Source organism: Castanea sativa, chromosome 3 (genome assembly GCF_040712315.1).
Source record: "Castanea sativa cultivar Marrone di Chiusa Pesio chromosome 3, ASM4071231v1".
Lineage (NCBI taxonomy): Eukaryota > Viridiplantae > Streptophyta > Magnoliopsida > Fagales > Fagaceae > Castanea > Castanea sativa.
The window spans coordinates 2,784,717-2,805,412 of record NC_134015.1 but is presented as its reverse complement, the minus strand read 5'-3'; the positions used below and the strand labels follow the sequence as shown (position 1 = coordinate 2,805,412).

Here is a 20,696-nt window from a genome sequence, read left to right as displayed (position 1 = left end):
TATATATTGATTGATGATTATTTAGAATGGAATAAAATAAAAGTCATTTCCCTAAAATATAAGTATTTAGGAAAATTTTTAATACACCTTATACCAACATCCACTCGGCCTCACCTGAAGCTGGAGAAGATACCGCATCAAGCGTCAAACAGTATCAAAATTTAATCATATTATGATTCTATCACTACTGTCATTTATTGAAATTTGATATAACTGATATGATATTATTTAATACTATTTACTTTTTCCTAAAATTGAGCACTCTTAATCATAGTGCATTCAAACAAACTCAATTAGCTTTAAACTATTTATTTGTTTCAAAGTTCTGATAATTTCTAACAAATTTTCTTTAATTCAATCATTGTACAACAAAACTTCCCTAACAAATGCATAATATTGTAAGAGCAAAATTTAAGCATATTTCCTTACATTTATTAGGACTCTATACCTTAGGTTTTTAAATTAAATTCATCTATGTAATTGCATTGGCTAATACAAAACAAAATGCGTTATCTTCTTTCTAGAATAAATAAATTAAAATGCGTAGCTTATCAGTCAATGCAACTACGTGAGTGAATTTAACATAATAGAATTTATTTTCTCTTCTATTTTTTTCTTGTCTAAATAGAAATTTGATAATAATTATAGTGATTTATAGACATTTATTATTACTATATTTGTATATGAAATCGGAAATCCTTTATTCTACTATTTATAGAAAATATAGTATACTAAGATCCTAATTCTACTATTTATAGAAAATATAGTATACTAAGATCCTAATTCTACTATTTATGGAAAATATAATATACTAAGATCCTAACGTAATTTCAACTTAGTTGATTTGAGCGTGTTTCATTTAAATCTTATATTTTCTAAAATGTTTCATTTAAACCTTATATCACGTTTTTCCTAATTGTCATAAAAAAAAAAAAAAAAAAGGTAGTGCTAACTAGTTGAGTTACAATACTCTTGGCTAAATAAAATGTATTTTGAAATTTTAAGATTAAAATAAAACATTTTGACCATAAAAATTTGAATAAAAGACATCAAGGTTTTAAATGTAAATTAGCTATGTTTTATTTAGTGGAGTTGTTATACTTGATTGTAGTTTAGTGGAATTGCTAGAAACTAAAGATGGGATAGGTGTCATTATAAGTTATAGTGTCTCACAGTAATATATTACACTGAACAAAGAATAAGTATATAAAACAAAATAAAAATTTAACAATATGAGCCATCAACACCAGATGGTCAAAACTTCTTGGCCTTCAGCAGCACCCAAAAAAAAAAAAATCGTAGCCTTCAACTTGAATATTGGTCAAATTCATGTACCATTAGCTACAAATATTAACAGCCAAAGGCCTTGTAGCAAAATTAGCACCTCCTCATGCATAGAGTACTTGGGGGTCTAAGAGGTAAAGGGTTTGAGCTGCGAGATTAACAGCATGTTGTAATTATTTCTCCAAAATAAAAAAAACTACAAATATTAACAAATTGTTGTGGTTGCTGTATACAAGATGCTCTCCCCACAGTTGGAATACAACTCTTTTTATCTGAAATTTCATAAAGACCCCTAGCTATATAAATGTAACCAATCACTTGTTAATCTATTAAGACTTCACACCAAAATCCTCGGCATTTAACCATAATCTTGATGGTTATGGATTAAAATTTCAACAGCTTTTTTAATGCACTTATGCACTGAAAGAGGACCCATGATGGAAGAGAAGATCAAATCAACTATCCCATAATCAAGCCCTAGAAACTAAAGTACCACTTACTGCCACTATTCCAAACGAAGAGATTGGTGACTCGCAAAAGATTAACATCAATGGATCTTCAAGTACCCATGCAACTTCACCACATAGGAGAATTGACCTTTTAATCATAAATGAGAATTAGGGGGGAGGAGAAACTATTACAAGTTTACAACCATATCCATTAAAGGAGAACCAAAAGCAAGGGTATCCCAAACAAGCTCTAACATTAAGAATCTACAAGGCAAATGTCAATTTCTATCATATTGTAACAATGATCTAATCAAACAAATACATTCTCAAGACAATATCAAATGTAAAATGCATAAACACCACATAACGACAAAATCCCCTTTGATAGAGATTGCAACCCATAAAAGTAAATGGAGATTTACGATCTCCTAAGCCTGCAAGAACCAAATAGAAAATATTAATAAACCAGCCCATAACCATATCGAAGATTATCACTTATGTTGCATGCAGCACTAGAGCCTAACCTTGTTAGCAATATTGTTGGAAAGCCAGTCTAGTCCCTCGTATAGCCCTTCCCCTAAAGTGGCACATGTGCTCTGGATATACCTGAAATAGAACCCAAAGTAATGGCCCCAATCAGTGGATACCAAATTTCCTATGCATAGGGTAAAACATGAGAGAGAGAGAGAGAGAGAGAGAGAGAGAGGGAGGGAGTGTGTGTGTGTGTGTGTGTGTGTGTGTGTGTGTGTGTGTGTGTGTGTGTCTGTGTTAATATACCAGTGGCGTTGACGGAGGGAATGAAGACCAAGCATATCAGTTATTTCAACAGCATTCATGGCATTTGGAATATCCTACTTGTTTGCAAATAAAAGCAGCACAACCTCCCTCAATTCATCCTAGGCATATTATTATGCTCAAGAAAATTTTAAACAAAACTCAGAGATGGTAAGTAAAATGAGCTATTGGCAATAAGATGTACAAGGGGTATATATGTTATTAATACCAAAACAGTTGAATTAGAATACTGCAAAGACTAACAGTATTACAAAGCAATGTCAGTAATAAAATGATCCAACTAATTATGTGAATTGTTAATTATGTTTAATTGTGTTAATTTCTAATAGGCTAGTAACATAAAAAAATCAATAAACTTTTCCAAGATCTAACTAAACTAAAACATTATAGGTTCCACTCAGTTTATAACAAGATGGAGCCTTTAGTTACCTCATTCAAAATCCTATGCAGCTCATCCCTAGCCTCAACCACACGGTCACGGTCATTGTTTTGAGATGAATAACCACCTCCAACAAATATACATACACCCTATAGATTGACTGGCACAGTCTTAATAAGTAATTCTTGAAGTGCTTTATCTGCAGGATTTGCAGATAGCAAGTCAACCAACATAGATGCAGTGGTTGCATTTGCTGAAAAACCTTTATCAACCATTATCTTAATAAGTTCCATAGCCTTTGTTGTCTCATTCTGTTGCAGCAACCCTTGGATTATTGTGTTATATGTGCAATTGTCAGGAGAGAAATGGTTCCCATCCATTTTCTCTAGCAACTCACTTGCTTCATCAATTAGCCCCTCTTTGCAAAACCCTTTGATCATTATATTGCAAGTCCGAACATTAGGTTGCAATCCTTTTGCATGAAGACTATTAAAGATTTCTCTTGCAGTTGTAAGTTCCCCGGCATTGCACATACTGTCAATCAAAATGTTGTAAAACACAATATTGTGGTCCAACTTTTTGTCTTCCATCTCTTGAAACAATGCCAACGCCTCCCCAATTTTTTTGTTCTTACAAAGGCCATCCAACAAGATAGCATAGGTTTGGGGACTTGGAAGTTGGCCACATGCCTGCATCTTATGAAATAGGACTAGTGCAAAATGGGGTCTCTTCACTTGACAAAACCCACCTATAAGAGTGCTATAAGTCACAAAGTTGGGAGCCACTCCCTTGTTGGACATTTCATCAAAGAGACTCCTTGCTTCATCAATTCTTTTATTTTTGCAATATCCATGGATTAATATGTTATAGCTAAACACATCAGGTGAACAACCCCTCTCGTCCATCATATTAAATGTTTTGACTGCATCATCCATTTTCTTTTGCAAACAGTAACCATCAATTAGAGAATTGTAAGTGATTGTGTCAGGCCTAATTCCTCTTTCAATCATCACGTCAAAAACTTCTTTTGCCTCCTTCAGCATTCCCTCTTTGCAAAGTGTATCCACCAATATATTGAAGGTATACACATCTGGCATGATCTTCCTTCGCACCATCTCATTCAACAGAGTAGTAGCCTCTCTCCACCGGCTGAAATTGCATAGGCCTTGAATTAAGGAATTGTAAGTGAAAAGGTCCGGCTGAATGCCTTTACTCATCATTTTAGTGAAAAGGTTCAAGGCCTCAGTTACCAACCTATCCTTACATAAACTGTCAATGATTGTGTTATACACTATCAGATCAAGCTCAAAATTCCCTTCTTCCATCTTCCTAAGCAACCTAAATGCCATACTAGTCTGTCCAATCTTACACAGACCATTTAGTATTGTTCCACAAGTAAATACATCAGGTTGATACCCTTTCTTCTCCATATATTCTACCAACTTCACAGCTCCAAAGCAATGTTACCTTGAAGACAGAGACCCTTCACAAGGGTGTTTAGAGTAACAGAGTCTGGGTGATAACCAAGTTTCAAAATTGTTGCCAAGACAGAAAACCCAAAATCTACTCGGTTTAGATGGCAGAAGCAGTTAATCAAAATATTAAGAGTATAAACATCGGGAGAGACTCCGAATGATTCGATTCGTTTAATTAGAGAAATGACTACTGGGTAATGCTTCATTCTTGCAATGCCACCCAACACGTGATTAAAATCGGAAATGGAAGGCCAAGGGCGCGTGTGAAGCATTTTATCAAACAGGCCTAAGGCATGATCAACGTTCGTAAAGCTTCTAGATTTGCACTGATCTCTAACAGATTTCAAGAATTGATTTTGATTGTGATTGTGATTCGGGGTTTTTTTAGCACTAGCAATACTAGTAGTAGCAGCAGCAGTAAGAGTAGAATAACAATAACAACGAAAACAAGCGTGGGAAGAACGAAGAAGCGTACCCATTTTCCTGAAGACAAGCAAACAATTCGGCAGCGGAAATCAGAACGAAAAGATAGAGTTTGCGAATTGAGAGAGAGAGAGAGAATCGGTTCGGTTTTGAGGGCAGTTTCCTTGAACTAAGCTACTGAGAGTGACAGGGCATCAATTGGCCTTTTTTTGTCCAATTTTTTTCTGAGCTTATCAAGAGACAAAAGTGGTCGGGTTGGTTGTGCTGCTCAGGGGATAGACATTTCCCATCAGGCTAATAAGTTAGCGGTGTGGTGAGAGAGCATAAAAAAATAATTGGGGAAGGGGGGTGGCTGAAATGTGATATTTATATCAGCTAATAGGCTCGAACTTTGGATCAGTTGGCCAAAACACACTTACAACACCACTACGCTAATGATCAGTAATGTGCTAAAGTTACATAATTATATATATAATCGGTTTCGTTAGGTCAATTTCAGGGCAAAAATATCCAGCGCCACCACCAAACCAAAAACAAAAAAAAAAATTGAAATTTAAAAACTGAAATCAAAGAAAACCGACCAAAATTCAAAATTTCAGTCAGTCCATTCAGTTTTTCGCACACCCCTAAGTGAGAGTAGGCGGTACTAGTCTTTCATACATTGTACCTAATAAGTTGCAATATCAACTAAAATTGCAAACTAACACCAATCTCCAAACAATTTCGTTAGTTAGCAAAGTTTCTAAACTATTTAGCAAATTAACATCTCGAGTATTTTAGACTCGATTTTTAAACATGTTTAACATGGCAAACAAAGCATAGTACTGACACATTAAATGCTAACATGATCATTAAAATAAGGACAAAATTTAGTTACAAAATTTTTTGTAGCTTAAGGCTATAAACTCACTAAATATCTTTTTATTAGAAATGAATTTTGACAAATCTACCGTTGTTGTAATATTTATTTTATTAAGTGAGCTTGTAGCCTTAACCTATAAACAATTTTGTTATTAAACTTTGTCCTTAAAATAATTAAAAAAAATTTATTTGTTATTTAATAAATGCCATGTCAAATCCATGTCTACTTAGAATTTTAAATTTTAATTGATCAATTTTAACAAAAAAAGGAAAAGAAAAAAAAAGATTAAAAATAAATAAAAACACTTGAATTTAGATCTAGCATCCTCTTCATCAAGAACACAGAAGAGCACAACCCACAAAAAATCATACAAATCCAGAAAATCAAACACAAGAACACAAGAAAATTAAACCTAGAAAAATCATAAATGAATATTGTACAAAACAAAATCAATCCACATATACACAAACCAAATTATAAAATTAAAAAAAATTAAAAAAAAAAAACTTGAATTTAGATCTGGTAATTCGTTGGTTTCTCTCTCTTCATCTCTCTCTCTCTCTCAAACACAGAAAAGAAACAAAACAAATCTTAAGTTGGGCTTTGAATTTGACGCTAAGTCCAAAAAAATTGCATTTTGTAATTGCATTCAAAATCAAATGGAGATAGATGAAAATACTATAGAAAAGGGAATCAATTACCTTTGTTCACTGAGAAAATTTATCAAACACCATAAGGGCTAACAACAACCCATGAATACAACAATTACAATCAAATTTGAACCAGGTGAAAACCCAGATCAACAAAATCATAACCCACAAACACAAAGACATGCCCACAATTACATAGACAAAATTTTGGAACCCAAACCCAAAACTCAACCCAGTATTTTTCACCAATTACATAGAGACAAAACTTAAAGACATTCAACAATTACGCAAAGATGAAACTCAAACCCAGATTTTTTGGCCCCAAACACAAAACTCAACCCAGATGTTCTTATACATTCTGAGAAACCAAACAGAAAACTCAAAACCCAAATCCCAAATCGATGAACAAAAAAAACCACATATAGCCATGGATGAGAGAGAGAGAGAGAGCTGGGTTTTTGGCCATGGGTTTAGAGAGAGTTCAGTTTTCGGTCAAGGTTGAGAGAGAGAGGGCTGGGTTTTTGCCCAAAGGGAGTTGGGTTTTTGGCCAAGGTTTAGAGAGAGAAAGCAATTTCCATTTGTGACATGATGGTAGGGACCAAAATGGAACACGTTTTTCGTTTTCGGGACTAATAAAAATGGTAAAATGAAAATGTAGGAACAAAAATAGAATTGACCCAAAATGTAATGACAAAAAGTGCATTTATGCCTAAAAAATTCTGTTAAATTTAAAATTTTAAACTAAAAATTAAATTTTTTTTGAAACTTTTTGTTCTAATATTAAAAATTCGGTTAATGTTTTTGTTGTTGCTGCATTTTATAAAAAAATTAAAAATTTAAAAAAAAAAAAAAAACAGAAAGAAAGCAGGAAAATGAATGATTCTGTAGCTAATGCACTTAGTCATAACCTTTGAAAGTTGAGGATATCAGTTGAACAATCTTACAGTTATTACTCTGGATATGATGGAAGTGACAGATCCTCAGGTACACTTAAGTTCATCTTGTGTTGCATATCTCTCTCAACCTCTCTTTTATTTATGTTCTGAAATTGCATGACTTAAAAGTTGAAAGAGTCGTTGAATTATCCCTTTCCGAGTTATTTTTCAGATTTCTGGGGCATATGTCTTCCGTCCAAATGGCAAATTTCCCATGAAGCATGAAGAACAGGTGTGTGATGCCTTCTGGTATTTATTCTCCATGGAGAACTAATAATCATGGTAATCTCAATTTAAAGCTGTTAAAAGTTTCAGGTTGCTTTGACTGTTCTGCGTGGACCAGTAGTAGAGGAAGTACATCAATAAATCAATCTGTGGATATATCAGGTGCCTTGCTTGTCATGATTGCTGTCTATGCATTATGTTTTTCCTCATAAAACTTTGTCCTTTGTTTCAGCACTGTGAACATTATTATTGCATGCTGAAGATAATGCAAATATATATTTCTTTAATTAACAATGAGCAGTCACTTCTAAATTTCAACTAAAGCATTTGCAATAAAAGTTAAATTTCTTGTACTTATGCACAGTTTCAGAGATTAGGAAAGAAATGCTAATTTGGGTGCAACTAGTTATGAGTGTTTTTGTAACTTCAGGGAATCTGCTGCTGTAGTTATATGTGTTCAGAAGCTTAGATATTACATATACGTATTTTTCTGTTTCTCTTGATTTTGATTGAGTGTGCTTCATATGATTCATACCCATTAAAGAAAAATCTTTCTTCAGAAGCTTTTAGCAAATACACTATCACATAAGTGTGTCATGTTTGTAGGTTTGGTTTGAAGCCGTGAAATGTGACGGTAATATGAAAACATACAGCAAAAAATTGTTATCATTGCCATGTACACCTCTATGTTCCAGCTCTGATTGCCCTTGTGCACTGATGTGGTGGGCTATAACCTAAAAAATTGATTGCAACTTTGACAATTAATGAAGCATCTTGAAGTAGGATCATTCATTATCTCTTTTTCTAATATCATTGTTAGAATAAATACTAAAATGCAATATCTTTAATATTTACTACTTCAAAAATATTCCGTTTCCTGTTGCTAGTAATGTTATGTAAAAATGTGTTTGCAGACTGCCAGACTTCACAAGGGGAAAGAGCATGCTGAAGCCAGATAGCTCATTTTGTGTTGTTTATCGGTGTTGTTGGATATTAGTGTTCAGCTCTGCATCTTATATTATTTTTAATTTTTTGATAATTTAATATTTACAAAGCAAAGGAGGGTGAATTCTAACCATAATTCTTCTCAGAAGGAAGAGAGAAAAATACCATTAAATTACAAAACTCTTGACTAATCCTATTTTAAATTTCATTCAACTAATTATGACGAGACACCATAGATACTTATCTCAATAATATTTGGTTATTTATAGAATTCAAGTCCGCACCTATTTAAAGTTTAGTAGTTCATTTGGATTAGTTTTTTACTAAAAGGTTTATTTATTTATTTGCTTAGAGTCGATAAAAAAAATTATAATGTATCATCATACTTTAAAAAAATGTTTTTTTTTTTTAATTTGATAGTGGGAGGAAGATTTGAACCTTGACATTTTAATTGGAAATATCAAAATATTCCAATTGAGTTAATAAAATAAGTGAATAAGCTAAAATATAAAAATAATACAAAAGGATTCCAGAGTCTAGGCTATAGTTATGACTGAGACCTCCTAGTATTTCAAAGTTCAAAACAAAACTTATAGATTTCAAACTGTAACTATCAACCCAAAGGGTTGGCTAAGTGGTTCTTAAAGTCTCATGATATATATAACGTCATGAGTTCAAAATTACTAAGTGTGAGATGAGGGGATTACATATAAGGGTGGCTTAATGCATTTAGAGGCCTAATGCAAAAATGAATTGGGGTCCTTTTATATATTTAACTATGATTTTTTTATATAAAATTTAAATCTTACTTAAACTCTATTATCTTGTTTTAGATGAAAAATTACTAATTAAAATAAACCATGTAGAATTTTTTTTTTTTTTTTTTTTTTTTGGTTGAGAAAGTCTATAGAGTATAGACACAAAAAATTTGTCAAATCTTTTCACACATGTTGATGTGTGGCAAATTGACAATGGTAACTGATAATTAAAAAAGCAATATTAGTAGAGGACCCAAATAAGAACTTGTTAAAATTTATTAACTCAATTGTTATGAAAAATGCTAAGAAATTTTTTGTGTATTGCTCTTTTTATTTATTTTTTTAAAAAAATGTTATATTTACAACATTTTCACAACAAATTCTAGACGTTAAGTTGTTACTCGTTTTGATTGGAACCCATAACTAAAATTACTTTTTTTCGTACACCAATAATAGCTAGTAACAACTAACAATCTATCAATTAGAATTTTTTGTAAAAGTATCGTAAAAAATTTTGTGAACATAACATTTCTCTTTCTTTCTCTTTTCTTGTTTTTCATTTGATTAAAAAAATATGCTTTATTTATTGACTAATATATGAGCTTAATTAATACTATTATAATGAAAAGAAAAAAAAAACTTTATTGGTTAATTTATTATATTAATCTAACGGAGGATGCACAGGTTAGCTAATGTTAAGAGAGCACAAGGGCATTTTATCTCCAAGTCCACAAACCATGCACAATTGCACCATTGTCAGGACTAAGGGCTATATTATGCTCCAATCCAACCATTTATAGATACTTTATTAAACATTGAGAATCTTACAAAGTATATAGTAATTGGTGTCTAACAATGTGAACCATTAGTGGCTGTCATTGTCACATTTTCAACAATGTGGGCCATCAACATCAGGTCTTCAAGCCCTTAAGAGACCAAAGTGATGCAGTTCTATCCCATCTTAGCTCTAACTGGGTGATCACCTTTGGCAACATTTACTTAACTTTCCCGTATAGTTGCATAATGTTTTAAGAGCAAAACTTACTGTACAATTCTTCTGTTCCTTAGATACCTTAGGTTCACCGTTCATTAATTAAAATCAATCATGTAATTACATTGATCAAGCAACACAAAAGCTGGTATCTTCTCCAACAGATAAATAAATTTAAGCCAACCACGTATGTGAATTTAATTGGGGAATATAAGACACAGCGTCTAATAAATTGTATCTAAGTTCTATCCACGTTACAAAATGGCAAAAGGGTCCACTTGTTTACCCAAAAAAAACCTTTGCTTAACAATGCACCCACAACAAAAAGGCCAACCTTCAAACTATGAATATGAATGTTGGACGTACTTGAGAACCACCAATGGGCTCAAGTACTAAAAGCAAGTGCTGGTATTACAAAATTGTTGTTGGTGCAGTATAATACATGCTCTCCTCACATTTGGGACATACTTTTGTTTATGAAAAATTTCATAAACATCCCTAACCATAGAGATGTAACCAAAACTACTTAATATAAGACTGGCACCCTAAAAACCTAAGCATTCACCAAATTCCCAATGGGCTTCAAAGCACAAGCATGATGCCATTGAAAGATAGTCATTTGTACACAAAATACTTGAGCATTCACTAACACTGAAAAGAATTTGAATGTATCCACACATTGAAAGATAATCCACAATGGAGGAAAGAATAGATCAATTCATCATAATCAAGCCTAGAAACCAAGGTACCATTGCCATCAGCTACTGTTCCTGCCAAAGATATTAGGAGCAATTCCTAATGATTCCATGTCTCTATCTAAATTAATGACTACAGAGTTATGCTTCATTCTTGAAATGCCACCCAAAAATTGATTAAAAATCCACTAGGGAAGGGAAAGGGTGCATGTGAAGCATTGTATCAATAAAACTAAGTGCAAACATTATTAGAAAAAACACAAATAAATACAGGAAATGAGATGCTTAAAACAAAGGACAAACCCAAATGGTCCCTCCAATGAAGGGTTTTTCCATCCTACATAAAACAATTTGATCTAGATGAAATGTTGTAACATATATCAATAGAGTTGTATATAGAAAACGCACTATGCTTTAGGGTGAGTTTGGTTCAGCTTTTTATAAAAGTACATAATGAAAATGTGGAGTTTTCAAAAAGTGCATAATGAAAAAGTGCATTTTCAAAAAACTGAGTATTTGGTAAAAGCTGTTAAAAAGTGCTTTTTGAAAAAACTGAGTGTTTGACTAGCACTTACAAAAGTAGCAGTTTGAGGGATAAATTACCAAAAAAGGACAATGTATATATAAGGGAGTTTATTTCATACTTAAATCAATATTGTGAAATTATTTTTTCTCACTAATATTAGCTAATAATAACCTACAGGCTACCACTTAAGATTTATTGTGAAAGTATTGTGAAAATATTGTAATAATTGATACTGATTTTAATTTGAACGTATTATTACAATTTTTTTTTTCTCTTTCTAAAAAAAATTACTATTTTCTCACTAATTAAGCTAAGAATAACTTACCACTTAAGATTTATTGTGAAAATATTGTGATAAAAATTGATACTGATTTTAATTTGAGTGTACTATTAAAATTATTTTTTTCTCTTTCTATAAAAATTATTTTTTTCTCACCAATATTAGCTAATAATAACTTACCACTTAAGATTTATTGTGAAAATATTGTGATAAAAATTGATACTAATTTTAATTTGAACGTACTATTAAAATTATTTTTTTCTCTTTCTATAAAAATTATTTTTTTCTCTTCAATATTAAAATTTATTGTGAAAATATTGTGATAGCATTTCCTTCTTCTTCTTTTTTCCTATTTCTTTCCCTCTTTTTTTTCCTCCACACACGTACTGCACTTCCTTCTTTTTTCCTTTTTTTTTCTTTTTTTTTACCCACTCTTTTTTTCTCCTCCACCCACGTATTACTCTTTTCCTTTTTTCCTTCTTTTCTCTCTTTTTCCCAGCCATTTCCTCCAGCCACTTCGTCCATACTCAAGAACATTCCACAGAGCTCTCCTCTTCCTCTTTCTTTCTTTTTCTTTTTTTTTTTCTCTGCAAGAACTTACCCGTCTACAAAGCTACCGCAAGAAACCCCTGTGTGGGATGGCCAATTAATCATCCATCGTCAAGAACTCATTCGTCCACAGAACTTCATTTGAAAGATTTTGGTATATTCTGATGTTTTTTTGTTTTGCATTTTGAGGAATCCTAACTTGCAAGGGATTTTTTTTTTTTTTTCCTTAGCTGATTTGGGAATTTGTTATAAATTTTTGTGTGTTTGGATTTGGAAATTTGTTATTATTATTTTTTTCCTTAGCAAATTTAGGAATTTGTTATAAATTTTTTTGTGTTTGGATTTGAAAATTTGTTATTATTAATTTTTTCCTTAGCTGAGAGGCGTTAGTGAGCTTCAGGGCTTTAGGGCAGAGTAGAGAGATGAGATGAGAGGAATGAGGGACAACGTGAGAACTGATGATTTATCAAGGGTAATTTGGTAATTTTCGGAAGAGCCCAACGGATAACTTCAGAACGCACATGGACTTTTTGTTTATGGAATTCCAGAGCTCCATAATTGGCTTGTACGTTTTATGCCTTGACCCAAAACGCAACTTTACCCAAAAGTTGCGTTTTTGCTTAACCAAACGATAATTTTTGTCCAGCTTTTAAACAAATGTGCGTTTCAGCCCCTAAAAGCTTAAACAAACGGGCACTTAATGGGCTACCATTTTCTATCTGGTTGATGTGCAATAGGATTGCAACGGCTACCAAAGTTAGCAGGCATATTGGCATAAAGTATTAAAGCTGCATGAGTGTCCTCATTTGATGATCCTCTAGTAGAACTAACAATCATCATCCAAACCCCAAATATTTTATATTGAAACTTTGTTATAGTAACTTTACTGCCATCATCATGCTACAGCGTTAACACACCTGTTCATGGATCAAATGTTTTAGGAGTGACCCTAAAAAGTCCTCGAAGAATTCTATTTTTTGTAATTTTTTTAAAAAAACTACAGTGCTTATAATCCAGACCTTGTAGTGAATGCATGCAACTAGATGTAGCATAAATCCACCTAAGAATTGATAACCATTACCATCTTTGTTGATTTAGGTATCTCGGTAGCACAGCATTCATAGTGAAATAAAGTAATACAATGTGTTTAAGTAGTATATCTATATTACTATTTCATTTCCTCAGATAGAAAACTTTAAATTGTCATGCCAATAGGTAAACAACAAGGAATTAAAATCCAAAACGAAAGGTATAGGGTACATGTGAACCGATTGATCAAACAACCCTAAGGCATTACCAAGATTCCTAAAGCTTTGAGATCTGCATTGATCTCTCACGGATTTAAAGAACCAATTTGAGGTTTTCCACATCTTCACTACTAATATACATGAAAAGAGAAACTCCATATAAGTTGACTAGCAAAGCATGAACTTATGAAACCAAATTCTTGAAGTTGAAAGACTAAAACCCTTCATACAAGTTCTTCTATATGTTGAAAAACTAATCCCTTGCATATGCTAAATAACCATGCAACTATTTATCCTAACTAACTTCCCAAATGGACCAAATTATCCCTATACATGAGAAAACCCAATTCCAGCCATCAAAACAGTGTTCCCAACTTGCCAACACATATTAGCAACTATCAAGGAGGTGTTGTAGGAATACAGAGCTTAACAGAACAAGATTGGCTAATCAGCACACACACATCACTTTAGGTCAGAGCTTAGGTGTGGAATTGTCATAAGTGTCATTTGGCACTGATATCCGAGACCAAAGTGCTGCTCAGCACTCTTGGTCAGGAACCCAATTTTCCAGTCCCACCTTCATTCCTCAAGCCAGTTTGAGTTTTGGGTTGAGATCCTTTCAAACTCCATAGAGACTAAAGTTCTCCTTCATGGTTCTCTCATCCAATAATTCCTTATGAGGATCTTACATGAGGTACACAACACTAGTTAAATTTATTTTTAGAGCCAAATCTTCAATTGCTTCTACTTGGAAACTCCAATGGCACCCAAACCAAGTCATTCCTAGAAGTATAGACCTTCACCATAAATGAAGTTTCGAATGATTTACTTAAGGGCAACAACTTGAGCTTGGACTAATGACAAATTCATCCAACCAAATAATTTGAGAGAATCTTGTTCTGTTAAAAATCCCAAACAAAAACGAATTTTCGAAGGAAAGTTAACCTAAGCATTTTTCTATCTATTTTAGCTAGAGAAAAGTTAAAATATTTTTTGATCATAAATCATTATAGATATATTTTCAGATGTTTGGATATATTATTTAATTTTTATTAAAATAAGTGCCACTTGCAAAGTTCTAAGGAACAAAAGAATTTGTAAAAGAATGTTAACAATATAGCAAAGAATACCAACGGTAGGAAGGGTGGTGACAATCTCTCCCAACTTCAGCTTCTACAAAATGGTAGTCTTGCCCGTGAAGACCCACCATTAGAATACGGCTCTCCTTGGCAAAAAGGCCAGTTGAAAAGCTTGGTGAAAGAAAACCCCATCTTTAATCTCAACCTAAATTCCCAAAATCACAAGCCAAAGACCAAATCAACCTAACAAGAAAACAATCATACACACATGCACATCACTTAGTTCCTAATAGTACACACAATATTCAAAACCGTGAATATTGGAATCGTACTAGAAGGTGTAGATACTATAATTATCTCATTATAATGATTTTACAGTAACCTATAACATGACTTTTATAAACCTTGTTGTATAATTCTGATGAAGACAAGGAAGAGCTCAAGGAAAAAGAAGATTAAATATACAAAGATTCAAGAATTGTGGTCTAGTTTTGATGTCGGACCTTCTTAGCACCTTTGATAGGTCATTTTAGTTATTAGCATTAAGTATTTTAGGTTGAGAAGCTGTTGGATCAGTTTTAATTAAGTTCTATTAGAATAAGGGCAATTTGATAATTTTTAGAAATTTGGAATGGGCGATGCCAAGGAACCCTAGATGTGATGCTTAGGAAGACCTAGGTGTGATTGCCTAGTGTTTTATTTATGTAATTTTCTATTTATCCCTTGTTTCAGCCCCCAAACAGCCATCAACATTCATACTTTTTCTAACCTAAACTCTTAAACAATAATCCTTATTCAAGAATTCATCAAGAAACCTAGTATAGTGCTGAAACTTCTTAATGGTCCTACATCAAATTGGTATCAGAGCCCAAATCAGCACTATGAAAGCATGATAGATCCAAAAAGGCAGAGCTATATCTATACAATTGCGGACAGATTTGAAGAGTTACATAACAAAAGCAAAAATTTAAGCAATAGGTTTGATCCTTATAGAAATCCTTATGAGAGACTTGATTATCGCAATAAGGCTGGAGACACAATGAAGAAGGTTCATGTAGAAGTACCATATTTTGCTGGAACAATTGATGCCCATGTATTTTCAGATTGGCTTGCTTCTTTGGAAACTTATTTGGAGGGTTATGACATGTCCGATGAGAGTAGGGCTCGTTTACTATTATGAAATTTATTGGACAAGCTCGTATCCGGTGGAGAGATGTAGAGTATGATTGTCGATGTGCTAGATAAAAGGCCTCCAATTGTTAGATGGGATGACATGAAGCAGCAGCTAAAACAAAAGTACTTGCCCTGTGGTTATGAAGATGAGATCTTTGAAAAATTCACTACTCTTAGGCAAGGTAATATGTTAGTAGTTGAGTGTATGAACAAATTTGAAGACCTCAAAAATTGGTATAGAGGAATTGAAGATCCACAACAAATCTCAGCCCGATTTAAGTTAGGATTAAGGTTTGAAATTCGTAGCCAAATGATTACACAACAAACTCACACAATTGCTGAGGCATTCCAATTAGGTTTTAAGATTGAGAAGCGTTTGAAGCAACCCCTTACAGAAAGACTTTCTTCCCAAGCTGGGAAAACACCTTTGAGAGAGGTTGACCCTAGAGCATCCACTATGCAGCCAAATTACAAAGTCCATATTGACTACAAAGTCAATACTGCTAATGAGTTGAAAGATAAGGCTACTTTGGCTGATGATCTCCTAGAATTAGAAGAAGACACGTCTCTTCTTTTTGTCGTTAGGCGTATTCTTGCTGCACCCAATCAAGAGGAGGATTGGAAGTGTAATTCAATATTTCAGACCATAGTACGTTGTGGAACTGAAGCTCGGATGCTTATTATTGATGGTGACAGTGACATGAATGTTGTTTCTAAGGCTATTGTTGAAAGGTTGAAGCTACCAACAGAACCACATCCAAAACCATACAAGGTGGTGTGGATAAATAGCACTTCTATTTTGGTAACTAAACGATGCTTGGTTCCTATTTCTCGTGGGCAATATAATGATTCTATATGGTGTGATGTTATTCCTATGACTCTGACACATATCTTATTAGGTTGCCCTTGGCTTTATGACCAAGATGTGTATTATTGTGAAAAGAATAATACATACCAATTTATGTTCAATAATGAAAGAATTGTATTAAAGCCTATGAGTTCAGGACAAATGAAACAAAAACAAGAGGTCGAGCCTAAGGATGTTGCTGAAACTCAGAAAAACCTCAAGAATATTGCTAAAACTCCAAAACAAGGAGCTATACAGCCACAAAAGGAAGTTGAAGAGCTAGAACAAGAAGCTGACAAGTCAGAAAAATTTGCTAAACAGGTAGAACAACCAGATGAGCAACTAGCGGACCTTAAACAGCAAGTGCACCAGTCAGATCAACACGTAGCAAAGTCCGTGGAACTAGAAGAACAAGCAGAAGAGTCTAATCAGAAAACGAAAACACCTCGACAACTTGAAGATGATTTAAAACAGCAACTTACAAGCTTAATGGAGGAAACTCTTGAATCAAAAGAAGATAGCATGATGGAAGAAGAGATGAATGAGATCGTGAAGCCTATTCCAATACTTAAACATGTGCAACAAGTTAAGGATGTTCCCATTATTGATTTCGTAATTTCAGAAAAGTTTAATGTTCCCATTGGAGAGAAGGATGTTTTACTGTCATCATGGTTCCAAGCGACAACGAAAAGAAAGAACCTGTGCACACAAGATTTTTATCCTATGTCAAGGTTGCTATACAAAAGGCAAGGAATTGTACTACTTCAACATTTCAAAACTCAAGGTCGAGTTTTCTCTAACCAAGGGAGAATGATGAAGACAAGGAAGAGCTCAAGGAAAAAAAAGACTAAATATACAAAAATTCAAGAATTGTGGTCTAGTTTTGATGTCAGACCGTCTTAGCACCTTTGATAGGTCATTTAGTTTTTAGCATTAAGTATTTAAGGTTGAGAAGCTGCTAGATCAGTTTTAATTTAAGTTCTATTAGAATAAGGGCAATTTGGTAATTTTAGAAATCTGGAATGAGCTGTCCTTGGCCGTACCAAAGGCCCATGAGTCTTATTTTATGTTTGCATATTGTTAAGTCTTTTATTTAATTATTATTAGTATTCCTATTCATTCTAGGGAATAGGTTATTTAGAGTCTAAGTCCTACTAGGAAAAGGATAACTATAGTCTCTATATAAAAGCTCTTTTGTAGTCATGTTATTTCAAAATATTTTGATTAATAAAATTCAGTAGCTTATTTTAAACTTTGTTTGTGTGATGCAAACTTCTCCGAGGTATGGTGCCAAGGAACCCTAGGTGTGATGCTTAGGAGTTATTTTCCTTGAGCAAACTTTGTTTGTGTGATGCAAACTTCTCCGAGGTGTTATTTTCTATTTATCCCCTGTTTCTGCCCCCAAACAACCGTCAACATTCTTATGGATATGAAAAGAAACATCACTCCATAAAAAGTAAATAACCACTTCCAACAAATATACATACACCTTATAGATTGACTGGCAAAGTCTTAATAAGTAATTCTTGAAGTGCTTTATCTGCTGGATTTGCAAATAGCAAGTCAATAAACATGGATGCAGTGGTTGCATTTGCTGAAATACCCTTATCAACCATTATCGTAATAAGTTCCATAGCTTTTGTTGTCTCATTCTATTGCAGCAACCCTTGGATTATTGTGTTATATGTTAGATCATCAGGAGAGAAATGGTTCCTATCCATTTTCTCTAGCAACTCACTCACTTCATCAATTAGCCCCTCTTTGCAAAACCCTTTGATCATTATGTTGCAAGTCCGAACATTAGGTTGCAATCCTTTTGCAAGAAGACTATTACAGATTTCTCTTGCAGTTGTAAGTTCCCCGGCATTGCACATACTATCAATCAAGATGTTGTAAAACACAATATTGTGGTCCAACTTTTTGTCTTCCATCTCTTGAAACAATGCCAATGCCTCCCCAATTTTTTTGTTCTTACAAAGGCCATCCAACAATATAGCATAGGTTTGGAGACTTGGAAGTTGGTCACATGCTTGCATCTTATGAAATAGGACTAGTGCAACCTGGGGTCTCTTTACTTGACAAAACCCACCTATAAGAGTGCTATATGTCACAACACTAGGAGCCACTCTCTTGTTGGACATTTCATCAAAAAGGCTCCTTGCTTCATCAATTCTTTTATTTTTGCAATATCCATGGATTAATATGTTATAGCTAAACACATCAAGTGAACAACCCCTCTCATCCATCATATTAAATGTTTTGACTGCATCATCCATTTTGTTTTGCAAACAGTAACCATCTATTAGAGAATTGTAAGTGATTGTGTCAGGCCTAATTCTTCTTTCAATCATCACATCAAAAACTTCTTTTGCCTCTGTCAGCATTCCCTCTTTGCAAAGTGTGTCCACCAATATATTGAAGGTATACACATCTGGCATGATCTTCCTTCGCACCATCTCATTCATTAGAGTAGTAACCTCTCTCCACCGGCTGAAATTGCATAGGCCTTGAATTAAGGAATTGTAAGTGACAAGGTTCGGTTGAATGCCTTTACCCATCATTTCAGATAAAAGGTTCAAAGCCTCAGTACCAGTGGCAGTGGCAGTGTACCACGGCAAAATTGGCTGAAATGAATAGTACCGTTTTAGAAAAACATGCTAAATCCACATAATGGGTCTAAGAGAGGTCATGCTACTTTCCTAAAAACAAGCTATATGGCAAATTTTGAGTTCGCCAGAGAGAGAGAGAGAGAGAGAATGGCTTCTTTTCTCTTATTTCTTTTCTTTTTTCTTTGAGTTTCTAATGTTAAAACAGTTTTAAGAATTTTTGAAATAAATATAATCAAATTAAGTATCTAAAATCTTCTCAAAAAAAAAATATCTAGAAGAGAAATACTATCTTCAGTGGTGTGGGTTGAAATTAAAACAAGTAACAACTTATCTTAAGATTTATTATGAAAATGTTGTGGATATAATAATACTCTATATAATTTTTTTTTTAGAAGTTAGATAAATTTTTTTTCAGGAATTATATAAAATTATTTAGAATGGAATAAAATAAAAGTCATTTTCCTAAAATATAAGTATTTAGGAAAATTTTTAATACACCTTATACCAACATCCACTCGGACTCACCTAAAACCAGAGAAGATACCACATCAAACGTCAAACAGTATCAAAATCTAATTATATTATCATTCTATCACTACTCTCATTTATTGAAATTTGATATAACTAAAATGATATTATTTAATACTATTTACTTTTTCCTAAAATTGAGCACTCTTAATCACAATGCATTCAAACAAACTCAATCAGCTTTAAACTATTTATCTGTTTCAAAGTTCTGATAATTTCTAACAAATTTTCTTTAAATTAATCATTGTACAACAAAACTTCCCCAACAAATGCATAATATTTTAAGAGCAAAATTTAAGCATATATATTTCCTTACATTTATTAGGATTCTATACCTTAGGTTTTTTTTTTTTTTTTTTTTTTTTGAGAATGAACATGAGGAGTTACTTGGACTAACAAGTCCAATAAATTTGTATAACCTCACTTTAAGTATGACAGTGCTTTTATCTACTTTAAACAAATTAGTAAAATCTAATCTGAATACACAAAATCGCTTGCCGAGCTTTTAGAGTTTTTATGGTGTTAAGCCTTTGTAATTGAGTTGGTATGATAATATTTCGTTAATCATATCTAGTTTTTGGGCTATGGATTAGGTTTGAATTGGTTTTATAAATGATTAGTTTACTTTATTACTTAACTTGAATAATTGGAACATACTTTAAATGGAAAGTAATATTTACTTAATAGGCAATTCCGGTTTTATTATGTTTGCCTTCGATAAAATGAAGGTTCAAACCCAATACAATTCGGAATTAGTTTTTGGAACACAAAGGGATTGCTATAGAAGGATGGAAATTCAGGAACACCAAGTTTATAATATATTGATATTGTTTAAATTTATATAGTTATATAAAATTTCTCAAGTATATTACTCTTATTATTTAGTGAGTTAAAAAAGAAGATATGTTGGGTGTCATTTAGTTGAAATGACTAGAATTTATAAATTAAGGAACTCAAAATGGTGAATGAATAACATTTTCTTGGTACCTTAG

General features: G+C 33.0%; 1 long non-coding RNA gene and 1 pseudogene across 1 annotated transcript; both read right to left on the bottom strand.

Annotated features, from left to right (window-relative positions):
- Positions 1–2,256: 2,256 nt before the first annotated feature.
- Positions 2,257–3,020, bottom strand: LOC142629974 (uncharacterized). The gene is made up of 3 exons (XR_012843178.1): positions 2,958–3,020; positions 2,511–2,629; positions 2,257–2,339 (listed from the first exon to the last, which is right to left on the bottom strand). It is a non-coding gene; the product is annotated as an uncharacterized LOC142629974 (long non-coding RNA).
- A 14-nt stretch (positions 3,021–3,034) lies between these two features.
- Positions 3,035–4,866, bottom strand: LOC142629970 (uncharacterized; annotated as a pseudogene).
- Positions 4,867–20,696: the final 15,830 nt, after the last annotated feature.